Genomic DNA, 26,883 nt, shown 5'->3' with positions numbered 1-26,883 from the left:
TTCGCGGGGAGTGTGAGTTGCGGTTAAGAGACTGATGTACGATAGAGTCTATATTTCGGAATAAGTTCAGTGTTGTTGCCTATGAATTAGATACCCCACAGGAGGACTGAATGTGGGTCAAAGCATTTCAAATGATTTGTTGTTAAATGTATTAAACTATGAACCAGCATGAATAAAGGGATATATTTTTAGAGAAAACTTTGTTCATACCACATTAACCACAGTGTGTTCTCTGTAAGTAAGAACAAAGTTTATTTAACGGATTCGCAACCGTCTCTAGATGCTGTTGTCGGCACAACAGAAGCCAACACAACAGGTGTTCACGTAAACCACTTCGGCATACATCATAAGAATAGAATTCCTATTTGTAATAATCTGCAAGAAAAAATGAAGTATACTTGTTATAAAAGAGATACTTTTTTCGTAAAACATATTTACGAAAATATTTGTTCAATTCACAATCAAGTTGTATATTGTACCTACTAAAGTTTAGTAACAGTGATTGTGAACAGATCTTTGCAGCAAGTCATAAGTTTATGTTCACAATGAAAAAAAAAAAATCAAAACAAACAATGTCAAAAGATAAAAAAATCAAATTAAACTAACTAAGCGAGCAAAATAAACCAAATTAATTTCTTTTTATTTAAAATTCTATTATTTTCATTATTCCACATTTTAAACTAATAAATAAACAGTTTTTAAACTTTATTTTTGTTTTGGCAAACAGCTGTTTGTTTGTAATTTCTGTGTTACCACTTTATCGTTTTTTATGCCAAAATCGATTGAATTTTTTATTTATATGCTGAAATAAACAATTGACAACACTGAACTTTCTTACGACATTAGAAAAACATATGAAAAATTGTCGTAAGAGTTGTATAGAGCTTTTGCAGAGAAAATACCAACAACATTGTTATGTCTATTGTAGCAGCTGCTGACATACAACGCTACAACATCGATTGTGAATTGAACAATTGTGTACAATATGAAATATTATTTAGTAAAATTTTTTTCTTATTTTTTCTTATATATATGTATATTAAGAAACTGTGTTTTATTTTACAAAAACAACTTCATTAAAACATGTGACATTTGTAAAATTAGACAAGCGAAATCAGACGAATATAATGCATACGGAGAGGACAGTGAATGTCTGTAGCACTTTCTCTCTAAACTCAAATGTTACCGAAATTTACTCCTATTATGTTACTGCAGATTTATAATTGGAAAATTCTAAGGGGCTACATCCATGATACTGAGTATTTGAAAATTGAGAATTATACAAGGTTCTGTCACCAATATTTTTCATGTTAAGGAGGAGGCAACATTAACATGCGGAATGAAAGCTACAAATTAACCCCTTAATGAACATGAAACAAAAAACATATATTTAAATATCAGGAACGATTACACAAAATATATAAATAATAATTTTAAAAATATTAAATTTATTTATGGAACTTTTATGTCTAAAAAATAATGCATTAATTCTTTATTTATTTTGGCATTTTATTAGCAAACCTGTCCGCCTGCAAACGTATCCGCTGACTATAAATCTCTTAACAAAAAAACACAAAACAAATAGTCATAAAAATGTTATAGAAATATTAACAAAAAGTTGAACTAATTAAATTATAAAAAGCAGATTTAAATATATTTCAAATTATAAAAAACAAACAATTGCTGTTCAAGTTTAATGACAAAAAAAGATGAAACCTAGAGTAATAAATGATGGATTAAACCATTTCCATGTTTCCAATTAAAAAACAATTTTGGAAAAGAAAACTTATAAATTGCTACAGCAGCTGCTTGAGCTTTTGTAAACTTTCTTTAAAAAGTTAAAATGCCTGTCCTAATGGATTTTAAGCTTTTAAAACCCAGCTAATATTTTATAGTAAAAGCTTTAAATAAATGATTGTGTTAAAGCTTTAAGCGTGGAAAAAGACAAAGCTAAAGCTTTTGGTATTGCGGCTTAAAGCTTAATCAAGCTTTTTTCACTTTTCAAGGATAAACTTTTAATGTTTGTTTTATAACTTTAAAGTTTCTATAAATTTTTCCCAGTCCTCGTAGTGTTAATATAAAATAAACTTTGCCAACGGGTGGTAAATATTTAAGAAAAAAATAAATATAATTGCAAATAAAATAAAAATAAAAATGTGACCAATAAAAGTGCATATTTAATTACATGTTTAAAGAAAACACGCAAATTGAATTAAGGAAATAGAAACAAAAAGTAATAAAATATTAAAGAAACACAACAAATAAATTGTTAAGAAAGGCCAAGATTAAAAACAATTATCACTCACTTTCAGTTGATTGCATTAAAGAAATTTGCGGTTTTCAATATAAACAGCCAATCAACCAGCCATCAAGGCCCCAGATTCAACATGACAAATTAAGAAGTTGTTTTTTATTTGTTGCCAATTTTTTTTTGGCATAAAAACAAACTGGTTTAAAAGTTTTAAAACATTAAAAAAAGATTAACAAAAATAAATATAAATATATTTTTTTATTAATTAAAAACCTGTCAAAAAGGCTCTTTTGTTAAGTTTAACACATTTTAATTTAACATAAAAAAACTTAAATTTCAACTCAACTAACATTTGTTTAATAAAACCGCCACCAAATTATAATAAATTTTAAATTTAAACAACCAGAACAACGAGATTTTTTTTGAAAGAAATTTAATAAAATTGATAAAAGAATTAACAGAAAACAGTCATGAAATTGTTTCAATCATAATCATGTATTGATTTGTAGGTTTTTATTATTATTCTTAAAATTCTATTAAAAAGAGATTTTTGTTTTAGTGTCAGTTTCACGGTAGTTGTTTAAGTATAATTTGTCAAAGTTTAAGAATGAATAACTTGTTTCTTGAAAAATTTTAAATTATATATAGACAAGACTATATAATAGACTATAGACAAGACTGTAAGGAAGACTATGGCTTAGACTCGCTTATAGACTAGGCTAGCTTATAGACTAGACAAGCCTTCAGACTAGACAATAGACTAGACTATAGACTAGACTACGTTATAGAATAGACTATACACTAGACTAGACAAAGATCCGGACAAGACTATAGACAAGACTATAGACCATACTATATAAAATACTATAGACTAGACTATAGACTAGACTATAGACTAGACTATAGACCAGACTATAGACTAGACTATAGACTAGACTATAGACTAGACTATAGACTAGACTATAGACTAGACTATAGACTAGACTATAGACTAGACTATAGACTAGACTATAGACTAGACTATAGACTAGACTATAGCCTAGACTATAGACTAGACTATAGACTAGACTATATACTAGACTATAGACTAGACTATAGACTAGACTATAGACTAGACTATAGACTAGACTATAGACTAGACTATAGGCTAGACTATAGACTAGACTATAGACTAGACTATAGGCTAGACTATAGACTAGACTATAGACTAGACTATAGACTAGACTATAGACTAGACTATAGACTAGACTACAGACTAGACTACAGACTAGACTACAGACTAGACTACAGACTAGACTACAGACTAGACTACAGACTAGACTACAGACTAGACTACAGACTAGACTACATACTAGACTACAGACTAGACTATGGACTATAATATAAACTAGACTATTGACAAGAATAAAGACAAGAGTAAAGTCTTTACTCGTGTCTACAGTCTTTACTTTTCTCTATAGTCTGAACTCTATAGTCTTATGGGAACGTAATTAAGAAAGGTAAAATAGTTCTGTAGAAAATTAAAAAAAAAAGTTTTCCAAAAAAGTTGGCTATAAATTTATTGTAACAATTTAGCCTTAAAGCATACTATAGAATTGCTTCTACCAAATAATCTGTTAACTAAGAAAGTTTTATTAAACAAAAGAGTTGAATAAAGTGTTGTATACTTTCAGTCGCCAATGATAAAATTTCCCAAAATACTTGCTAGTAAAACCAATTCTATTTGTCTTCTAATTAACAATTTAAATATTTTATGAGTGTATGTATTCTTTTTCCAATTAAATTTAAAATGTTTATATTATATGTTGTTATAATTCTTTTTTTTTTTTGGACAATAATTTAATGATAATGAAACAGCAATTTATGAGTATGAGTGTGTATTTTTGTTGTTGTTCATAAACATGGGAACAGCCGGTATGAGCAAAATTTGCATACTAATGCGGATAGACAGACGGACAGACAGCGAGCACATGCAGCAAATAACAGCACTTAAATATAATTAAAAAAATAAAACAATCAGAATTAAAAAATACCAAGAACTAGAAACATTTGCCAGCTAAAATGTTTTATTGATTTTTTTTCTCTACAATGGAGAATGATCTGACGAATATTGTTTTGTTGTTTAGTCCCTGTGACTGATTGTCTGGTTTTGAGACGATCAAAAAAAAGAAAATGATATTAATTTGTTTTACGTAAAAAAGTAAATAAATAAAACAAAAAAAAAACCTAATTTCAATAGACAGTTGTACAAGAGAAGAAAAAAATCGCATGCAAATAAAAGTAAAAAGAGCGAGAGCGAAAAAAGCGAAATTATTTGCGTTCATTGACATTAAATTGAGACAAAAATATAAAACACAAGCTGAAATATATGTATAAAACATTAAAGAAAAGACTTGAAAATAATCGACATATTGTTTGAGTTGGATATATAAATACGAAACATATTTATTTATTTTAAATTTAAAAATAAAACTGTTCTTGTTTATTTTTTATTTTTTTTTGAAACAAAACACATGGTTCTGTGTCTGAAACAATTGATTCTTTATTTGTTCTGAAACAAAAGTAAGGTCAACAGACATCTAAAAGTTTTAATTGGAGGCATGGAATATACGTACACATACATACATATGCATACGTATGTACATATACTAACTATATAAAATTTAACGGTATTTAAGGATTGATAAAGAAAATGTCATAAAAAATAATGTTATCGAAAAAACTTCCATAAACAATTATAGTTATCGATAAAGTTTCTCAAAACAACTAAAATTAACGAAATTTTTTTTACAGAAGAGTTAAGTTAACCACACATTTTTCAAGTTTTCATAAAAAAACATAAATAATCTTCTAATTTTCCATAGAAAATTAAAGATATGGAGAAAATATCGTTAAATTTTCTATAGAAACTTGATGTTAGCAAAAAATTTACAAAAATTTGTTGCTAACATCGCTGGATTTTCTATAGGAAATCAAAGTTATTGACACATAATGAAGTAATGTGAAATTAACCGGAAGGCCGTTTTTATCACGATCCCAGGAAAAGCATTACTTACCCGGTAAGCAAGAAAGTAATAATAAAGTAATGTGAAAGTACTTACTTTTGGGGTGATTAACTAATTATTTTTGTTCGTAAACGTTAAAAAATAACTGGATACAAATGTACTTACCCGACTTTCCCGGGCTTGAACCTGGCTCTACAGTTATTCATCAAAAAAGATGGGGTATATTAGATCGGTCATTCCGTTTGTAACACATCGAAATATTGATCAATGATTATAAACCCTTGTTAAATTCTAAGACGATCTAACAATGTCTGTCATTCTGTCTGCCTGTTGAAAGCACGATAGAGTCCGAACGGAATGAAAATTTTCCACAAATATTTCTTATAGATAAGTATTGTGTGTTTTATTGCAAATGTACAATATCGGTCCACGTTTTCGCATAGCCCCAATGCAAATGGTCTCCTGAAATACAGGATTAAGAGTCATGTCTATTTTAAAAATGCAGGTATAGCAAAGAAATTTGATATAAATCTTGAATAAGTCTTGAATGAGTCAAATTCTTTTTACCAAATTGTATGAGGATCGATCCATAATTGACTCCAACCCTCTTATATGTCCCCAACCCTCTGAACGTACGAGTACAGCGCTAAAATTCGACATAAGTAATTTTTTATGAACACAAATCTCTCTACCGAGTTTTATGATAATCGGTTCATAATTGACCCTTCCCCCCATATAAGGAACTCTTCAGAAAACTAATTACTATTTACAGGAAAGCATTCCATTTACGGAATTCGGTGCTTCATTAAAAAGTTATTTTATAGTACTTTTTGGAATAGTTTTTATATAATACTGATATCAACTATGATTCGAAAAAAGCTGAAATCTTAGAGCAGGCGCGGGGCCTCAGGGTGAAAAAAGGGAAATTTACCCTCTTCCCAAGCGAAAATTTTTCATACAAAATATAAAAGTAAGGAAAAAGAAAATCTGTTTATAATTTATAATATCTCTCTCTCTCGAATGCTATAAGGATTGCCCTAAGATCCCATAAAAGGTTCATTTCTGAAAAACGTTTATTACCAGATAAGGGTTTAAAATGCTAAAATTTATTTATACGATACCATTTCAAGTTATTTTTTAATTTGGTGATGTCACTGAAGGTGATTACATACCACAATTGCTTACCAGTAATGTGCAAAATCAGTCAATGTAAATAATGTGAAAAAAGACATACACAGCTTCTATATTATCACGCAGAAGCTGACAAATGAATTAGAAAATATTAAAAAGACGTTACTAAAGTACTTCAGGAAGATATTAAGCTGTCATTGAAAAGTATATTAATAGGTAAGTGGTTATAATTGCAAGTCATTACCAGGCTTGAAATAAGATAATTGTAATTGAGAAAAAATTAATTTTCACTTTTAAAATTTTATAAAAAAAAATCTTGAATTTTCTTTTAAAAACTCCAGGAAAAATATTTAAATATTAAGCGTTTTTATAATTATGAAAAATTTTAAACATTTTGTATTAATGTTGAGGAATTTTATTTAAATTTTGTTTTAATCCCCATAATCTGTCTACGAAAAAAAAATTCTTAAAAATTCCTTATTCATACAATTGTCGTATCTTTTGTTATGATTTTTTTTTTTGAAAAAGCATTTTTAAAACTTTTTAATTGTTTGGCAAATAATAAAATAGGGCCCATGAATAAAAAAAATATTTTAAAATTTTCAACACTTTTTTCATCTCGTTTTTTTTTTCTTCAAAAAACAAAGTGTTGAAAACGTTTTTAAAACGTCAGTCAAAAAAAGCTTTTTAGAAGCCACACAGTAGACAGAAAACAATTTGTTGTTTGTGTATTTTTCTTATTTGAAAAAAATATGTCTTAAAAAACAATACAAGACAAATTGCTTGTTTTTTTTTAGTAAATTTTTTTTAAAATATATTTATTTAATTTTTTTTAACGTAGAGACAAAATGTGTTTAGCATTTTTAATAATAAAAACAAATTTTATATATTTTTTTCTTTAATATTATAAATTTTAAAAAAATAAATAAATTTTGACATACAAGCTACTACTAGCTTAAAAGATTTCTAATTTATTATCTGTTAACAACTTTTTTTTTATAAAAATCAAGGTCATGAATGGGAAATGTACTAAAAGTAGGCTATACAATATTAAATAATAAAATTTACTCGGGGTTAATATAACCGAGTTTTGAAAGTCATTTTGGTAAATATTGTTTAATTAGCATTTTTTTAAAGGATATTTATTTTTGGTTCTTAGTTTATTTATAGAAATATAAATAATAAAATTTGTAATTTATACACATAATTTAAGATAATTAAATAGAGATTTTTAATTATCCAAAAATAAAAACAAAGTACTTAAACATAACTTAAAACAACCGTTTCATAATAAGTTTAAGATTTATTTTATTTTTAATCATTTAACGGCCATTGTTTACAAATTCAAAATATTTATGTTTTTCTTTTCACGACAAAATTCAAAATTCTATTTATTTAATTTGTTTTTTTCTTCTTCTTCTTTACTGGGTTGTTAAATATTGATTTGCATAAATTAAACATTAATTAACACTCACAACTCAAGGCAAACTCATAAAGTTTAGTAGTCTTTTTCTTCTACCTAGTACTTAATAGTTGTTGTTGTACAAAAAAAAAGAATTTCGAGAAGATTTAGAAAAAAAATATTACTATTAAAACAGATCAAAACAACAAGTTAGCAAAACAGCTAAACAAAAGCTAAATATAATAAGATTTTAATGAAAATTGAAATAAATTAAAAATTATTGAAATAATCCCATAAATATTTATGTTTTAAGCACTTGTTTTGTTTTTTGTTTTTTTTTAGTTTTAGTTTGTTTTAAAAACGATTTGTATTTCTATTGTTTTATTTGATTAATTCTAAGATTTAAAGAAGTTAATAAAAATTTGCTTAAACAATAGCATTATCTTCGTTTCTAAAGCTTTACGGAAAAGATGAGTATAATTCATTACTCAGTACTTATGTAACACCTTATCAATATGACGTTATAGGACTACTTACATATATGACATCAGGAATTATATGTAGTAGTGTTTTGAAAGTATTCTAATAGAAACAATTGAAAGTCAATAAGAAGTTTTTGCTGGGTATGAATATTAGCTTGCATATAAATAGGTTTGAGTTTAAGACCTAACTTGTCCGCTGGCCAATCTTACCAATATTTTTCACAATTTATAAGTTTAGGTTTTTGCAAACGCTGCAAGAAACGTCAAATATATAAAGACTAGACTATAAACTAGACTATAGACTAGACTATAGACTAGACTATGGACTAGACTATAGACTAGGCTATAGAATAGGCTATAGACTAGACTATAGACTAGACTATAGACTAGACTATAGACTAGACTATAGACTAGACTATAGACTAGACTATAGACTAGACTATAGACTAGACTATAGACTAGACTATAGACTAGACTATAGACTAGACTATAGACTAGACTATAGACTAGACTATAGACTAGACTATAGACTAGACTATAGACTAGACTATAGACTAGACTATAGACTAGACTATAGACTAGACTGTAGACTAGACTAAACTAGCCTTTGGACTGAACTATAGACTGCGCCAGTTAGTCAGTTAGTAAGTAAGTTAGTTATTTAGTTGGTTAGTTAGTTAGTTCTCCGAGCTTAAGAAACTGGAATCATTGGATTGACTGAAAATCCATAAACTTAACTTAAAATCCGTAAAAACTAGCTTTAAATTGTATATTCATATTAATAAACTTAAATTAATTGAATGAATAATAGCTTGTTTCTTTTGAAAACTTTTATAATTTTGTTATTGTATACATACGTATTTGTATTTATTAATAATTTTATGCTTTTTTACTTAATAAATTTAAAAAAAAAATATTTAAAAACTTGTTACGCCTATTCGTAAAGATTTGTGTTTCACTACAAAGTTCAAAATGCCGCCGTTTGTGTTTTATTCAGGTATTTCAGCGTATTTTATACGCATGTTTTCTTCGCTATTGTTGTGTATCTTTTAGGTTCAGTTCTCTGCAAAATCTTAAGTTAAAAATTTTCAAATTCGTTTTTTGTGTTTAACATGGTCTATTAATTTAAAAAGGCGGTATTTAATATTAATTTCTTTGACACCTAATCAATGATTTTTTTTCAACAAATTCTTTGTTTGGATTTCAATTTAAACTTTGGCGTGTTTATGAATTTTAGAAAAATGCGCCATTCAAACAAAATATCGATTAGTTACATGTGTGCGTTTTCGCTGATTTTTTGAATAAATTTGAATTTCGTTTAGGGTTTTAGTTTTTTAGCTCTATAATTTAGTTATAAATAATATAAAATTTATAAAAAAAATAATTTTGTTATTTGATATTTTTATAAGGTTTTGTGGGAAAGACGTTTAGCAGACTTTGTCCGAAATCAGTATTGAATTTCATAGGGCATTTATTTAGATAAAATATTTTTAAGATTTATTAGCTTCAAAGTTTAGGAAATATATGCGAAATGAGAAGTTGGTGTTTGAACAAAACAATGTGGGCGTTTAATCGAAAAAATGTGTTTTGTTTTAATTTTATTAAAGTTCCTTGCACTTAAAGCTTAAAACAAAATCTTGGGCTTGTGTTTTGGCAGTGTGACCAGTGGAAATTTTCTTAAGATTTTTTATTGAAGTATTCTTAGAACTTGTATTTATATTATTCTTATGATTGTGTTGTTCTCTGGAATGAGTTCCCTGTAAATTGTATTTTAAGAAAGGAGTGGCATGCTACATGTTTTAAAGAAATAAACCAATCTTAGTTGACAAAAAAAAAAAAAAAAAAAAAACAATAACTTTAAATACCCTACAATATTAGAGAATTATTAGAGAATGATGTGTTTATACTGATAATGATATCTAATTCTATTGTTCTTGATCTTTAGAACTCTGGATTATAAAATTAAGATTGTCTGCGTTTAATCATCGGATAATAAAATCTAACATTCCTCAATCATATACTTCATACTGTCTCTATTTGAGACTCCAAATGCTCTTGACTTTAAAGTCCAGAGTGTCTGGTTTCTAGTATTTAAAGTTTATATATTGTTCAGTTAAAAATTACGAGTTTCGAATTATAAGCCAAAGCCTTTTACTGAGTCCAGAGTCCATAATTCCTAAATAATACTTCAATTCTTATGGCTTTAGCTTCACTAAAGAATTCTGATACTCCAGACTAAAAAGTCAGATTCTTGGGATTAAAAAATCCTGAATATATCTTGATTTGAAAGTTCTGAGTGTTTAGTTTATAGAATTTAGAGTTTCTGAATATAGATGATGTCATCTGTCTATAGATGATAGCACCTAAAGTATACAGATTATATAAACCATTAAAATCTCGAATGTTTGAATTATATATTGAATTATATAAAAGGGTCCAGAGTATAGAGATCATACAAATCAGGGTCTCTGAATAATAGAGTTCATAGTTTTTAAATTACATACTCCAGAGGCTCAGTGTTATTGACCTTAGAGTTTCGCGATTAAATCAACAGGTAATAAATTACAGACTCTCCAGAGTACAGACCCAGCAAAAATAACTTCCCATGCTTTTTTTTAAGTTTATCCCACAAAAAAGTAAGAACAATAAAAATATATTCTGTATAAAATATAGAACTATTACCGCTTCTTCGGAAGTCATTAAATATAGCTACTTTTGAAGTAGTGATAAATGTTATTATTTTTGATGTACTTCGTTTTATTTTTGCTGGGGAGCTTACATGTTCTTTGGATCGCAGAGCCCAAAGTCTGATCCTCTATACTGAAAAATTTAGAGTTATTGGATAATAGAGTCCTCGGTCTCTGAATTTCTGAATTATAACGTTCAGAGTCTATGTAGTTTCTGGATTATTCAGTCCAGATTTTCGAATCAAAGCCTCTCAATTCTAAATCATAAAGTTTCTGAGTTATTCTGTTTAAAGTTTTTTAAATACAGACTTTCGGGTCTCTGAAACATTGGGTTTTCACATGAAGGCCAAAGTCTTCAGATTATATAGTTTAGACTTTTTGCATTATATTGTACAGCTTATCTGATTTATAGAGTTTCAAGATTATATAGTACAGAGTCTATGCATTGTAGACATTTTTTATAATGTTTAGAGTTCATAGGATCAATAGTTTCTAGATTATGTAGACAAGATTCTATACATTATGGCCTCTAAAGTCTCTGGTACATTATTCATTGCTCTTGTATTTTCGTAAATAGTTCTTCAACTGACAAAGTACCTACTCTCTAGACAACAAAATGTATAGTCTTGGGACAAAAGTGTTTAGAGTCTCTGGATTATATAGTTTAAAACTTTCGGAATATTCAGTCCACAATTTTTTTAATTATTAGAGTTTAGATCATAGAGTCCAGAGTACTAACATCGTCCATTAATTTTTCCATTATAGTAAATAGATTTTAGACCCTTTAGAAAACCAGAAACTCTTCTTCAATATTCCTTCTCTATGGATTATCTACGGCATATGTATTAAGTCTACCTGAAGTTTTCATTACTTTCATGACAATTAACCAAGCAAAAAAAAAAAAAACTATTAAATTTATTTAGCAGTTAAACAAATCGCACATCAGTTACATCATCTAACACACATATAACTTCTTGACGTCCTTAACAAATTGTTGCCATAAATTGTCGGTCGGTCATATTTACGCCTCTGTATGTTGACTTTTTGTTAACCCAGTTTTTGCTACTCTTTTTAGTGTTGTTTTTTTTGCGAAATAAATTATTAGACGTTTGGACATTAAAGCGTAAAATAAATGATTGTCCAAACTCTAAAATACAATTTATGATTTTAATAACTTAAATGCACTAAATATGTCCCCCCTCCCCATTAATAAATAAATTTTCATTTTATTATTATTTATGTCAAAATATAAATGTTACTAATTTATTTAAGTCATAATGTTAGAAAAAATATGTATGTAGATATTAACTAAAATCTAATTTAAATTGCAGTTAAACTATTAAGGTGGTAATTTATGAGGTGGGTTAAATGCAATTAACACTAGTGAAACCGTGCATAATTATGGGTAAATATTTAAACAATTATGTATGAAGTTATTTCTAAAGTAATCATTTGAAAGTATGTACTAAACTAAAAGAAATAGGTTTAGTTATACTCTACAACTTGAAAGTAGTTTTATGTACAATTATGCATGGATTAATATAGCTAAAAGCTGTTTTTTCATTTAATATTTTAACTTCTAATAGTATTTTTCTGAAAATCTCTATAATATCATTCAATCTTTACAAATAAACACCTGATTCATTGTTGACATCGGTTGACGGAAATGTCATTTTAAACATGATTCAAATGCACAAAGTGTTAGTAAAGACAACAACTAATCTATTACAGCAAACTATGTAACATCAACCATAATCATTAAATTAAACAAATATTGAATCAAAAGAAACAAATATTATAAAGAAAAAATATATATATATATTTTATATGTCGTTAAAAAAACACTCACAGTCCTATAAAAATCTATATAAAATCTAAAAAAAATATATATAAAAACATTTAGACGCCAACTTTTCATTTGCTTATAATTTGTCTGATTTTATAAATAGACTACTTTAAATAAATAATTATTATTTTAATTTTTCTACTTAATTGTATTGTTAAATACTACTACTAGAGGGAGATAAGAAATGAAATGACAAAATAAAATTTGTTTCTAAACCCTCAAAGCAATTAAATTTTTGTGTTGAAATTTTATTTATTTAAATTTTATATTTTCATTAACTATACCCAGTGTGCTTTGCTACCCTAAAAACATTTATACGATTTTTGAAGATTCTAGTTCTAGTTATACGAATTTTTATTTTAATTCTTATGGGAGGTAGGATAGAAGGGGGATCATACGCCACTACTTTTTTAGGCGGCCTCAAATTAAAACCACAAAACATATTCTTAATATTTTTCTTAGTTTGGATACTTAGATATGTTGGCTTCCTTTTTATTTATCCCTTTCCTTATTGAAGTCTGCTAACCCTCATATGTAAAACATGTGCCCCTGTTGCGAATGAACCTCTTTCTACCACATCCCCTATTGACAGTCCAGGGTTTAGGGTATGGTACTTTTCATATTGAACAGAATTTGAGGTTTGTACATCTAATAGTTTTCCAGATATGAGAATTTCACACCAAAATAGTTATAATTATTCAATAACATCCGTTGTCAAACTATATACAAATACATAGTTATCAAAACAACAACAAAAATATAAACGAAAATGTTGTAGATTTGGGAGATACTTAATCTGGCTGCAGTACTCATTGCCAATGTTTAGCTAGAAGATCCACAGAAAGCCAGTTAAGCATAACGAACAACGTTTTACTGGGTGTCGTCCTAAGAACACCTGTTATGAGAAGAGCTGATTGTCTCATAACATTCGTGATAGTGTTTCTGTTGGATGATTTGTCAAGTGCATGCCACCAGACAATAACACCATACATCATTATCGGCTTAATCACCACTTTATATAGCCAATGATACCCCAATGCATGCCAATTCTACAGACGTAATATTTAAACCTCTTTTATTCTAAGTATTTTACATTATCCGACCGCTTAAGAACCTCGCCGTTTAGACGAGAAAGAGAGAATCGAAAAATTTTGTATCTGCCAGAGAATAATACTAGTTCCGTTTTTCCTGGGTTAACGCTGAAGCCACAGTAAACGCTCCATAAGCTTATTACCTTCAACGCTTCTTCCATAGTATCAAAGTACGTACCTGTTACCGCTACTGCAACATCGTCGGCGTATGCAACTGTTTTAAACCCTAGTGAATCAAGTCTAATTAAGAGTCCATTTATAGCCATATTCCATAGGAATGGGGATAACACCCCTCCCTGAGGACTGCCCCATATGGCTCTTTTGCAGATTGTTGTATCACCAAGTGATAATACAATAATCCGTTGTGATAGCAAGTTCCTTACAAAACTCACACTGAGTTGGTCCACACCCATCTGAGAGACGGAAGATTTGACATTATTAAAGGCGCCTTCTATGTCAAGAAAGGAAATTGTTGTAGCAGTTTCTAAAATATGAAGCTTTTAATACTTATTTTGTAGGTGGGCATGACACGTTGCCCACTTGAAATTTTAAAATAAAAAGTATCATTCCAAACATATACTGTATGAAGAATCGGTACAGCCGTTTAGTAATCTATAAAGTCCGAACAAACAAACAAATATATAAACATATATAAATGTTGATATATATGTAGAAAAATAAGATTTTTATATATATAGGATTAGAATCTTTATCATATCAACTGACATTTAACACTCACACTGCCTTCATATGTTTGTCTATTTGTTTTTTCTAAAAATCGTCCCAAACTTATTAAAGAACGGTCTGTTAGTTTTTATTTAAATTTGAATGTTTTTTCGTTGAGAACTATTAGAATGACTTGTTGCATCAATAAAGATTTTTATAATTGATAATAAAATATTTATATAGACTTCTTTACGCACTTAAAGCAATTAATATTTTTTTTTAATTTTATTAGTTTTTTTATATGCACTACTACTATAGTACTTATTAGATTAATTGTTTTCATTATTAATAATAATCTTAATTTGTTTTTTTTTCTCTTTTCAGGTAAAATTGAAAAGTATTTATATTTTGTTTTGGCTTAAGGAAATTTCTTAAGATCCGCAATCAGTCTATTGTACAGTGAGTTTATTTAACATAAAAAATGCCGACATCATGAAAAAAAGCTCTAACGTTTTAATAACAAACTAATTATTTGAAATCAAAATCTCTCTGTATTGTTCTATATTTGGACCTTATATAAAATTTGCTGAAATCAAAGGCCTTTAGTTAGTCCCATATAGATTAAAGATCGACCTAGCAGATACTAACTATAAAGTACTAGAAGATCTTTCAATCATAGAGCCATATTTGAAATTGAAATAATCTTTGGGTTTACATAGTACTATTTTTAATTCTTCCGTAGTTCTTTTTTATCCAATTTTGGACCCACAATAGTTTTTTTATACCCACCATCAAAAAAGATGGTGGGTATAAAATTTCGCATAGGTCAGTTTTTTGACGTCTGAAAAATAATTCTGCATTATGGCGGACATAGGACCTTAATTGGCCCTACCCCCCATATAAGGTCCCCTTTAGAAAATGACTAAATAGCTGATTGCTGGCTTAAAAATGGGAATATAGCGATGAAATTCGACACACATAAGTTTCATGCAAGTCGATATCTCTCAACCAAATTTTATGTATATCGGTCCATAATTGACCCTACCCCCCATATAAGGTCCCCTTCAGAAAATGACTTTAACGCTCATTACTCTCTTAAAAATACAAGTATAGCGATGAAATTTCACATAGGTAAGTTTTTTACTAGCCAAAACCTCTTTATGCAATTTTATGCGGATCGGTCCATAATTGACCCTACCCCCCATATAAGGTCCCCTTCAGAAAATGACTTTAACGCTCATTACTCGCTTAAAAATGGGAATATAGCGATGAAATTCGACACACATAAGTTTTATGCAAGCCAATATCTCTCAACCACATTTTATGTATATCGGTCCATAATTGACCCTACCCCCCATATAACGTCCCCTTCAGAAAATTACTTTAACGCTCATTACTCGCTTAAAAATACAAGTGTAGCGATGAAATTTGTCATAAGTAAGTTTCTTACTAGACAAAACCTATCTATGAAATTTTATGTGGATCGGTCCATAATTGACCCTACCCCCCATATAAGGTCCCCTTCAGAAAATGACTTTAACGCTCATTACTCGCTTAAAAATGGGAATATAGCGATGAAATTCGACACACATAAGTTTTATACAAGCCAATATCTCTCAACCAAATTTTATGTATATCGGTCCATAATTGACCCTACCCCCCATATAACGTCCCCTTCAGAAAATGACTTTAACGCTCATTACTCGCTTAAAAATACAAGTGTAGCGATGAAATTTGACATAAGTAAGTTTCTTACTAGACAAAACCTATCTATGAAATTTTATGTGGATCGGTCCATAATTGACCCTACCCCCCATATAAGGTCCCCTTGAGAAAATGACTTTAACGCTCATTACTCGCTTAAAAATGGGAATATAGCGATGAAATTCGACACACATAAGTTTTATGCAAGCCAATATCTCTCAACCAAATTTTATGTATATCGGTCCATAATTGACCCTACCCCCCATATAAGGTCCCCTTTAGAAAATGACTTTAACGCTCATTACTCGCTTTAAAATACAAGTGTAGCGATGAAATTTGACATAAGTAAGTTTCTTACTAGACAAAACCTATCTATGAAATTTTATGTGGATCGGTCCATAATTGACCCTACCCCCCATATAAGGTCCCCTTCAGAAAATGACTTTAACGCTCATTACTGGCATAAAAATGGGAATATAGCGATGAAATTTCACATAAGTAAGTTTCTTACTAGCCAAAACCTTTCTATGAAATTTTATGTGGATCGGTCCATAATTGACCCTACCCCCCATATAAGATCCCCTTCAGAAAATGACTTTAACTGTTTTAAAAATGGGCATATAGCGATGAAATTCGAATCACATAAGTTTCATGCAAGTCAATATCTCTCAACCAAATTTTATGTATATCGGTCAATTATTGACCCTACCCCCCATATAAGGTCCCCTTCGGAAAATGAGTTTAACGCTCATTAATCTCTTAAAAATAAAAGTATAGCGATGATATATGACATAAGTAAGTTTCTCACTAACCAAAACCTCTCCTACTAGCCAAAACCTCTCTATGAATTTTATGTGGATCGGTCCATAATTGACCCTACCCCCCATATAAAGTCCCCTTCAGAAAATTACTTTAACGCTCATTACTCGCTTAAAAATACAAGTATAGCGATGAAATTTGACATAAGTAAGTTTCTCGCTAGCCAAAACATTTCTATGAAATTTTATGTGGATCGGTCCATAATTGACCCTACCCCCCATATAAGGTCCCCTTCAGAAAATGACTTTAACGCTCATTACTGGCTTAAAAATGGGAATATAGCGATGAAATTCGACACACATAAGTTTTATACAAGCCAATATCTCTCAACCAAATTTTATGTATATCGGTCCATAATTGACCCTACCCCCCATATAACGTCCCCTTCAGAAAATTACTTTAACGCTCATTACTCGCTTAAAAATACAAGTGTAGCGATGAAATTTGTCATAAGTAAGTTTCTTACTAGACAAAACCTATCTATGAAATTTTATGTGGATCGGTCCATAATTGACCCTACCCCCCATATAAGGTCCCCTTCAGAAAATGACTTTAACGCTCATTACTCGCTTAAAAATGGGAATATAGCGATGAAATTCGACACACATAAGTTTTATACAAGCCAATATCTCTCAACCAAATTTTATGTATATCGGTCCATAATTGACCCTACCCCCCATATAACGTCCCCTTCAGAAAATGACTTTAACGCTCATTACTCGCTTAAAAATACAAGTGTAGCGATGAAATTTGACATAAGTAAGTTTCTTACTAGACAAAACCTATCTATGAAATTTTATGTGGATCGGTCCATAATTGACCCTACCCCCCATATAAGGTCCCCTTGAGAAAATGACTTTAACGCTCATTACTCGCTTAAAAATGGGAATATAGCGATGAAATTCGACACACATAAGTTTTATGCAAGCCAATATCTCTCAACCAAATTTTATGTATATCGGTCCATAATTGACCCTACCCCCCATATAAGGTCCCCTTTAGAAAATGACTTTAACGCTCATTACTCGCTTTAAAATACAAGTGTAGCGATGAAATTTGACATAAGTAAGTTTCTTACTAGACAAAACCTATCTATGAAATTTTATGTGGATCGGTCCATAATTGACCCTACCCCCCATATAAGGTCCCCTTCAGAAAATGACTTTAACGCTCATTACTGGCATAAAAATGGGAATATAGCGATGAAATTTCACATAAGTAAGTTTCTTACTAGCCAAAACCTTTCTATGAAATTTTATGTGGATCGGTCCATAATTGACCCTACCCCCCATATAAGATCCCCTTCAGAAAATGACTTTAACTGTTTTAAAAATGGGCATATAGCGATGAAATTCGAATCACATAAGTTTCATGCAAGTCAATATCTCTCAACCAAATTTTATGTATATCGGTCAATTATTGACCCTACCCCCCATATAAGGTCCCCTTCGGAAAATGAGTTTAACGCTCATTAATCTCTTAAAAATAAAAGTATAGCGATGATATATGACATAAGTAAGTTTCTCACTAACCAAAACCTCTCCTACTAGCCAAAACCTCTCTATGAATTTTATGTGGATCGGTCCATAATTGACCCTACCCCCCATATAAAGTCCCCTTCAGAAAATTACTTTAACGCTCATTACTCGCTTAAAAATACAAGTATAGCGATGAAATTTGACATAAGTAAGTTTCTCGCTAGCCAAAACATTTCTATGAAATTTTATGTGGATCGGTCCATAATTGACCCTACCCCCCATATAAGGTCCCCTTCAGAAAATGACTTTAACGCTCATTACTGGCTTAAAAATGGGAATATAGCGATGAAATTCGACACACATAAGTTTCATGCATGCCAATATCTCTCAATCAAATTTTATGTATATCGGTCCATAATTGGCCCTACCCCCCATATAAGGTCCCCTTCAGAAAATGACTTTAACGCTCATTACTGGCTTAAAAATACAAGTATTTCGATGAAATTTGACATAAGTAAGTTTCTTACGCCAAAACTTCTCTATGAAATTTTATGTGGATCAGCCCATAATTGACCCCCCATATAAGGTCCATTAAGCTCACTACTGGCTTAAACAAACGAATATAGCGATGAAATTTGATATAAGTAAGTGTCTTACAGGCCAAAAAATCTTTATGAAATTTTATGTGGATCGGTCCATAATTGACCCTACCCCCCATAAAAAGTCTTCCCATAAACTTTCTTTAATGCTCATTACTGGCTCAAAAATATGATTACAACAATGAAATTACACGGAAGTAAGATTTATACAAGTCGAGATTTACCAAATTTTATGTGGATCGTTCCATAGTTGACCCTTCCCCCCACATAAGGTCCCCTTTAGAAAACGACTTTAGCGTTAATTATGGGCGTAAATATAGCGAATATAGCGTAGAAATTTGACATAAGTATATATCTTAGGAACCAAAACCTCTAAATCAAATTTTATGTGAATCGGTCTATTATTGACCCTAGCGCCCATATAAGGTCCCCTCCGTGTAAGCTAATACTATTCCTTCTATAGCAACCGAAATCTCTCTATCAAATTTTATGAGGATCAGTCCATAATAACACCACCCCATATAAATTCCGCCCCAGAAAATGACGCGAAAAATATGAATACCGCAAGGCAACTCGACATAAAACAATTTTGATTTAAAATCTCTCTAATATATTTTATGACTTTAATGCTCCTTAATGGCTTCAAAATACAAGTAGATCGATGAAATTTTAAACAAATAAGGAACTGAAATCTTCCTACAGACTTTTATGAGAATTGGTCCATATATGTATAAATAACCCTACTCCCTATAAAAATTAGCACTGTCAATAGTAAAACCCCCATTATTGGACATCTTTCAAATGTTACCCTGATGTTCTCATTAATATCGATATATAATAATAAAATATTCAAAATATCAAAGTTCGTTTATATGGCAGTGATTTGATGGTGGGTATAAAAGATTCGGCATAGCCGAATATAACACTCTTACTTGTTTAAATATGTAGTTCTATGTGGACATTCTGCAATAATATGACTTGATAATGTCATATTCGATATAATATTAGTTTATGATATTTACAGACGTATGTATATTCTATCTTATCGCAGGTCTTTATATGATAATATATCTGATTTAATCGAAGTCTTTACATTGTTTTTAAGATACTACACTTTATCGTAGGTCTATATATATGGTTCTTTAAATGATTAAATCGTTAGTCTTTATATAGCCTTTAAATAGTCCTTTGTTTAGTATAATTATAGTTCTTTATATGACTCTATATCAGATCCATTCTCAGGTCATTGTATTGTTCAGTTTTAATTCCAAATGTACATTTTTCAACAGATCTATTATAGATCGAATATATAGTTCTATATATTATCCAATAGTTTTTGAATACAACTGAACTTTATTAGACATAATCGTAGGTTATTCTATGGTCCTATATTAGGTCTAAGCATAAATGGTTATATATAAGATTGAGTTACAGAATTTAGTTACCTATATAATATATATTCTTCGTTTTGTTATATGAATACAGTCTTTAAAGGATCCTCCATTCGTAAGTCTTTATATAATCCTATATTTAATAAGATCTTATAAAATTGTTATTTATGATCCAAACTTTAATCTCTGTATTATATTTTAACGGATCTAAAAGTTCTTTGGAAAATCACTTTGTGATCTAATTAAATGTCTTTAAAAAAGTCAGATTTATAAACCAAACCTTTATCTCTGTATTATCCTAGCAAAAATAAAACAAAGTACTTCCATATGAATGACTTATCACCACTTCAAAAGTAGCACTAAGCTGACATCCAAAGAAGCGAAAACAATATTTTTTTTTTAATTGAAGATATATTTTTTGTACTGAATTTTTTTGAATTAAACCAATTTTGAGTTGTATTCTATAAATACTACAATTTCACTTCCTAATAACCAAAAAAAGACCATAAAAATTACTTCCTAAGAATGACTTCAGGTGTAGTGAATTTGGAATTAATTAAAAAGAAAATTTCTCCTATGACAAGCCTGTGTTTCATTTCTTCAGATCATTTTCTGTACTTTCATTGAGTAATTTCTACTTCTTTATCGCTTCTTTTGAAGTTCTTTTTTTACTGGGATATTATATCGGATCTAAAAGTTTTCAGAAAAGTATACATACGATATGTTTTTTTAATGAATCGTGGGTATTGAAGTAGTATAATATAGGTCTCCTTTATCTGACTCTAATTCTGTTTAAAACATTGGTCTTATAATAACTATTTATTACAATATTATGCAAATCATTATATAATTCATTATATATTATGATTGTGGGACTTCATAAATATTTTCTGATAAAGTAAAGCAACAGCTTTATTGTATTAAATTTTACTTAATACTAGCTGTAGGGTATTCCGGGCAATTAAACCAAAACAACAATGTTATGTACAAATCTATTTAATTGGATGTCTTTCCGTCTGTCCAAACTACATGCGTCTATCACCAGATTTATGTTAATCGGAAAAAAGTGGCATTTTGTTTAAATTTTTGAATTTTTTTTTATTTAAAAACAAAAACATTTATTTATTTATTTTATAATAATTGCTAGCAATTTTTTTGCATATTTTTGTATTAAAAAAAGGCAGCTAAAGGGAGGATAGAGGAGGTGGTTAGGTTTGTGACTTGTGCAATTTTTATAAAATTTAAATATAGTTTCAAAATTATAATACAAAAAAATACAAAGTTTTAATGTTTATTGTTTAGTTTGACGATTTATTTAGACTTTTTTGACTTCTGGGTTTTACGACAGAGGAGCGAGAACATTGACCTTGATTTTTAGTTATTTTTATGGTTCCCATATTAAAAGAAACATATGGGATTTTCTAGATTTCTTTTAAATTTAATGTTTTATTTTAAGTATTAAATTTTATTGTGCAAATTGATTTGTATTTAAAAAAAAAATTATGTTGATGTTTATTTCAAATGCGCTGGCCAGTGTTATCAATCAATTTCGTTTTTGACGTCACATTTGTTAAATGAAAATGTCAGTGAATTGTTGTGGCCACATATGGTAGAAATTGAATTGAAATTTGTTATTGACGTTGCCACAAATGTCCTGAAAGACAGATCGGATGCAGGGGAATATATGTTGGGTATTAATAAAAAATTTTAGTCTATTGAAAACAAATGTCAAATATGATTAGAAAACTAATTATAGAAAATCATAGAGTCCTATATTAACTGGTTATTTAATGTTCATTTACTGTTTTCTATGTATAAAATAAAAATCTAGAACATTTTTAATAATATTTCCTACCTATCGATGTATGTAAATATAACAAACTTATTAATCAACTCTAAGTAATTATCATTCACGTTTAACGGCATTATCATGTTTATATTTATTTATACGGTCATTCCTTCTTGTCACATTTCCGATATCATCCATTCACCATTCATCCATCCACTCGTCATTGAACTAAAATTATGACATTAAACTAATAAAATAAAATGTGTAAATAATTAAGGTAAATAAATGTACAAGATAAACTTTAATATTAATATTATTCAACAGTTATTTAGTAGATAAAATAAACAAATAAATTATAAAATAAATAATAAATAATAATCTAAATAAACCAATTATTAAAAGTGTTAAATAATTTGTTTCTGTATGAAAAAAAAAAAATAAAACGCCTTTTAATAATTGCAAACAGTTTTTCATAATTAATGTGAATCATTATTATTTAAAGTATGTGATTAGGGGAAAAAAAGTGTAAGATAGAACCTTTCTTATTTTGGTATCAGTACCAGTCAGTTACTAGGTACCGAAATACATACAATATTTATACCGAAATGAATAACAAACAAAACGTCATAATTATTTGTTTACAAATTATTAACATGAGGTGGTACATGGCATGGGCGTAGCAGGAGTTTGAAGGAGTGAATTAATAATCTTGGAAAATATCAACTTTAAATGTATCGAAAATCTTGCAATCTTGCTGTTCTTTATTTAAACTAATCTTACGTCTTTGTATAATCAATCGTATATTTTATGTAATCGCAGGATTTTAAATGATTTTGTATCTGATCAAAGTGAACAGATCTATATACTCTTATAATTGATGCAATCATATATACATACATATGTATAGCAGGTCTTTAAGTACTGTTTGTGAGGTACTATATTTGGTTTAAGCATAGGTCTTTGTAAGGTATTGCATCTGATGCAGATCTTTATATAATCTTTTAATTACTTCATGGTCTTTAAAGATTCCTATGTTCGATACATTTGTAAACTTAGGGATTTTTATAGTTTCATAACCCAGTTGTAAGCCTACTACATGAATTTAATCATTGATTTTATATAATCCCATGTTTGATCGAATCTTAGATTGTTTCCAATCTTAAGTATATAGAATTTTTGTTTAATTTATTTAATCCAAACAGAGGTCTTTATTTTATTCTATGTTTGATTCGATAGTAGGTCCAATTGTTTCGGTTATAAGTCTTTCTATGGACCTAAATACTATCTAATCGTAAGTCTGTATAAAGTCCTATATTCGATTCATTTCTAAGTCCTTTGATTCATTAAATTTTAGGATATCATTTGGTGTTACAATCGTATCTAATCGTATGTCTAATCCCCTTAATATTAATTCTGGATCTATAAATAGTTTTTATTTATATTATTAATATATTTTTATATTAAAATCAATCGAAAGCTCTTTTGTAATCTTATATTTTATTCAGTCGAAGGTCATTGTACATCGCAGGTCACCATATAGTTCATATGTATTTCAATATCTGTATTTGATTCGTTATGTAGAGTTACATGATCCAATGTTTATATTTTGTTCCAGTCATCGGTCCAGTCATAGTCCAAACATAATAATAATAAATTTGATCCAGGCGAAAGTCCTCATACAGTTATATGTGTTCCGAAATCTTAATTTCTTCTTATCGGAGGTTTTTAAATAGTTATTTGTTTGATTCAAGTAGAGATCATTATATATAAATTCTGTCAAAAAACTTTATACTGTTCTAACTATAATTCAGTAGTATGTATATCATTATGTAGTCCCTTATTTGATCCATTATAAAGCTTTTATTTACTCCAATATTTGATCCAAACATTAATATGTTTTAAAATCACTAAAATTCTTGCTATGATCTAACTGCAGATCTGTGTTTGATGCAGTTTTAGATCATTATAATGGGGTAACATGATCCCATCGCAGTTATTTATATAATTTTAAATTTAATCCAATCGGAGGCTTATATTAAAAAAAAAATCAAAGGGTTTATATCAGTTAATGTATATCAGATCAGAACCAATAAAAAATTTTATTTAGTGCTGTATTTGATCGAACCCTTGGTCTTTATGTAGTTTTATATCTCTTTCAATCGGAAGTTTTTATAAAATTCTGTATTTGATACAAACGAGGGACCTTACGAAGTTCAATAGTAGGGTGTTTTGAGTACAATGATTAGTGTAGAAGTTTTCGTAAAGAGGAGAAAAAGGAGACTGTATTTAACCTTCTCCTCGACTGTGCGACTGTTCGGGAACAATATAATGGTTCATCTGTTATTTTAGATATGAAGGAATACATTTTTACTCTTACGAACTGTTGGGATCAGAATAAGGTGGACCCATGTGAGCCGCTTCTATATTCATAGTATTCACTCATAACGTCCTATCTTTGATCTAAGTGTACGTCTTTAGAAGGTCCTACTTAAAATACAATCACAAATGTTTCTAATGCCCTATATATTTATTTTAATCTCCGGTCTTTAGATTAACGAAAAGCAATGAGCTCTCTTGAACTTATACTTTCACGCGTACGCATGCTCACACATGTATAAAAATAAACAAAACCGGTCAGAGAACTACTTTATTAATCTTTGCCTTTTACTGCTTTGGATATTTCAATATTTGATTGAACCGTAAGTAATTGTATAAACTTTGTAAGTTCTACATTTAAAGTAGAACTATCTAGATCCTCTCGATTTAAAAATTAATTCCCTTCACACATTCTACTACATCTCAATCTTTTTAACTTCTGACAAATCTGTGTTCAGAATGTACTGCACAACAACAGTCCAACCAGCCAACATCTATCACACGTTATTTTGTCAGTTTCAATTCAACTTTTGAATCTCATGACAATTAATTTAAATTTATTTTCCATCGATTTTTATTTAATTCTCGATTTATGTAGATTTCTTTTTTTTTTCATCTCTAACAACTCTCAATTCAATACAAATTCGTTAAACACAAATTTGTCAAATAAACATACATACTTATATGTTGCTATTGTTGTTGTTGTAAAAATAAAATATTAAATAAACAATAACAACAAACTTCATAGACAGACAGAATGTCTAAACAAATCACCAATAATTGTCACACGATTGATCAGTGAATGAACGTATAAATGAATGAACGAATGAATGAATGACTGAACGTTTGTCTGTCTGTGTAGATTTGTTTGTATTGATATCAAACATTGAATACAATCAAGATACTAGTAGTTATTGATTTGGGAGAGGTGAGGGAGTTAGCAGGGAGTAATGGAAATGTGTAGCAAATGTTCAATCAGATGTGATTGATGTAAACAAATAGGAGGGGTAGGGTGAGAAATTTAAAATTAATTTAAAGTTATTTGATCGTTTTCAATCATTATTTGGTAAAGATTGAATTGCATATTAATAGAGATGTAGATCTGACTTTTTGATTAGCTATCTGTTCATACAAAATGTTCCAAAACTTATGTCTCAATCTACGTAGATTTCAAGTTTTTTTTTTATTTCAAATAAACATGTACAAGTAGATTGAATGAAATCAAATCAAAACCAAATCAAATAAAATCAAAATATATTTTGACATTTTTTCAATTAACAGCTCAACTGTGCAAAAAATTCATACTCAGTTTTTTCTGTCTTGTGTCGATCATATTTTTGTTCCTTCTCTCTCTGTCTCTCTTCTCTCCACCACCTTTATCGTTATTAGAAATAAATCTATATTTGTTTAATATAAAATCAATTCGTTCTTTTTTCAAGAAATTCAATCGAATTTTTGTTTGTTTATTTTTTTTTTTTGCATTTCTTAAACAAGAAAATCGACGTTATTTAGTCTGTGATTTATTGTTTGTGCCAAGCAAAATATTATTGAGAATAAATGAATTGAGATTTACGATTTTGGCTGCAAATTTCTGTAAACAAATGGACAAATGTACATGAAATAATAAGTTTATAAAAAATTGTATATGCATTTGATACGATCTTTATGTCTGCTAATGAATTGAAAAAAAAAAAAAAAATATTTTGTTTTGTCTGTTCGTTAGAATGTTGTACCTCCTCATGTTTTGCTCGTGACCTTTTTGGCACTTTTCTCACATGTGGCATGTATATTTTATTGTCCTGAGATATCACATATATTGAGTTTGATGATCTTTGTAGTGAATAATTAGAATTAAAGAAAACTAATTTTTATTAGATGATAATGAACTTGGTTAGTGTGTAAAAGAGTGAATTGAAACTATTTTTGTTAGCAGTGAGTTCGAAGGACCATACAGTAGTTTTCCGATTTAACGACCATTCAATTCTACGAACATCGCATTTAACGAACAAGCTAATTTTTCCTATTGACTACCTTAAATAACGAACAAAACTTATTTTATGTACTCTGTTTAACAAACTAATAAAAATATTATTATTTAAATGAAGATAAAATGACATTTATCAAAAATAACAAATAACCTAAGTTGTAGCAAGCGTTGCTTTTATA

At 29.0% G+C, this 26,883-nt stretch overlaps 1 protein-coding gene and 1 long non-coding RNA gene across 4 annotated transcripts in view; one reads left to right on the top strand and one right to left on the bottom strand.

The window, feature by feature from the left end:
- The window catches only part of LOC111675441 (A disintegrin and metalloproteinase with thrombospondin motifs 9), a 143,758-nt gene that overhangs the window by 11,025 nt on the left and 105,850 nt on the right, over positions 1-26,883 (top strand). The gene's annotated exons all lie outside the window — the stretch shown is intronic.
- The window catches only part of LOC124419794, a 27,473-nt gene continuing 22,618 nt past the window's right edge, over positions 22,029-26,883 (bottom strand). The window contains exons 3-4 of the long non-coding RNA XR_006940817.1: positions 22,408-22,588; positions 22,029-22,206 (exon numbers count right to left, since the gene is read on the bottom strand). This is a non-coding gene — a long non-coding RNA (uncharacterized LOC124419794). The remainder of the gene's footprint in view (positions 22,207-22,407; positions 22,589-26,883) is intronic.

This window comes from Lucilia cuprina, chromosome 4 (genome assembly GCF_022045245.1).
Source record: "Lucilia cuprina isolate Lc7/37 chromosome 4, ASM2204524v1, whole genome shotgun sequence".
In the NCBI taxonomy this organism is placed as follows: domain Eukaryota; kingdom Metazoa; phylum Arthropoda; class Insecta; order Diptera; family Calliphoridae; genus Lucilia; species Lucilia cuprina.
This window is presented reverse-complemented; position numbering and strand designations above follow the sequence as displayed.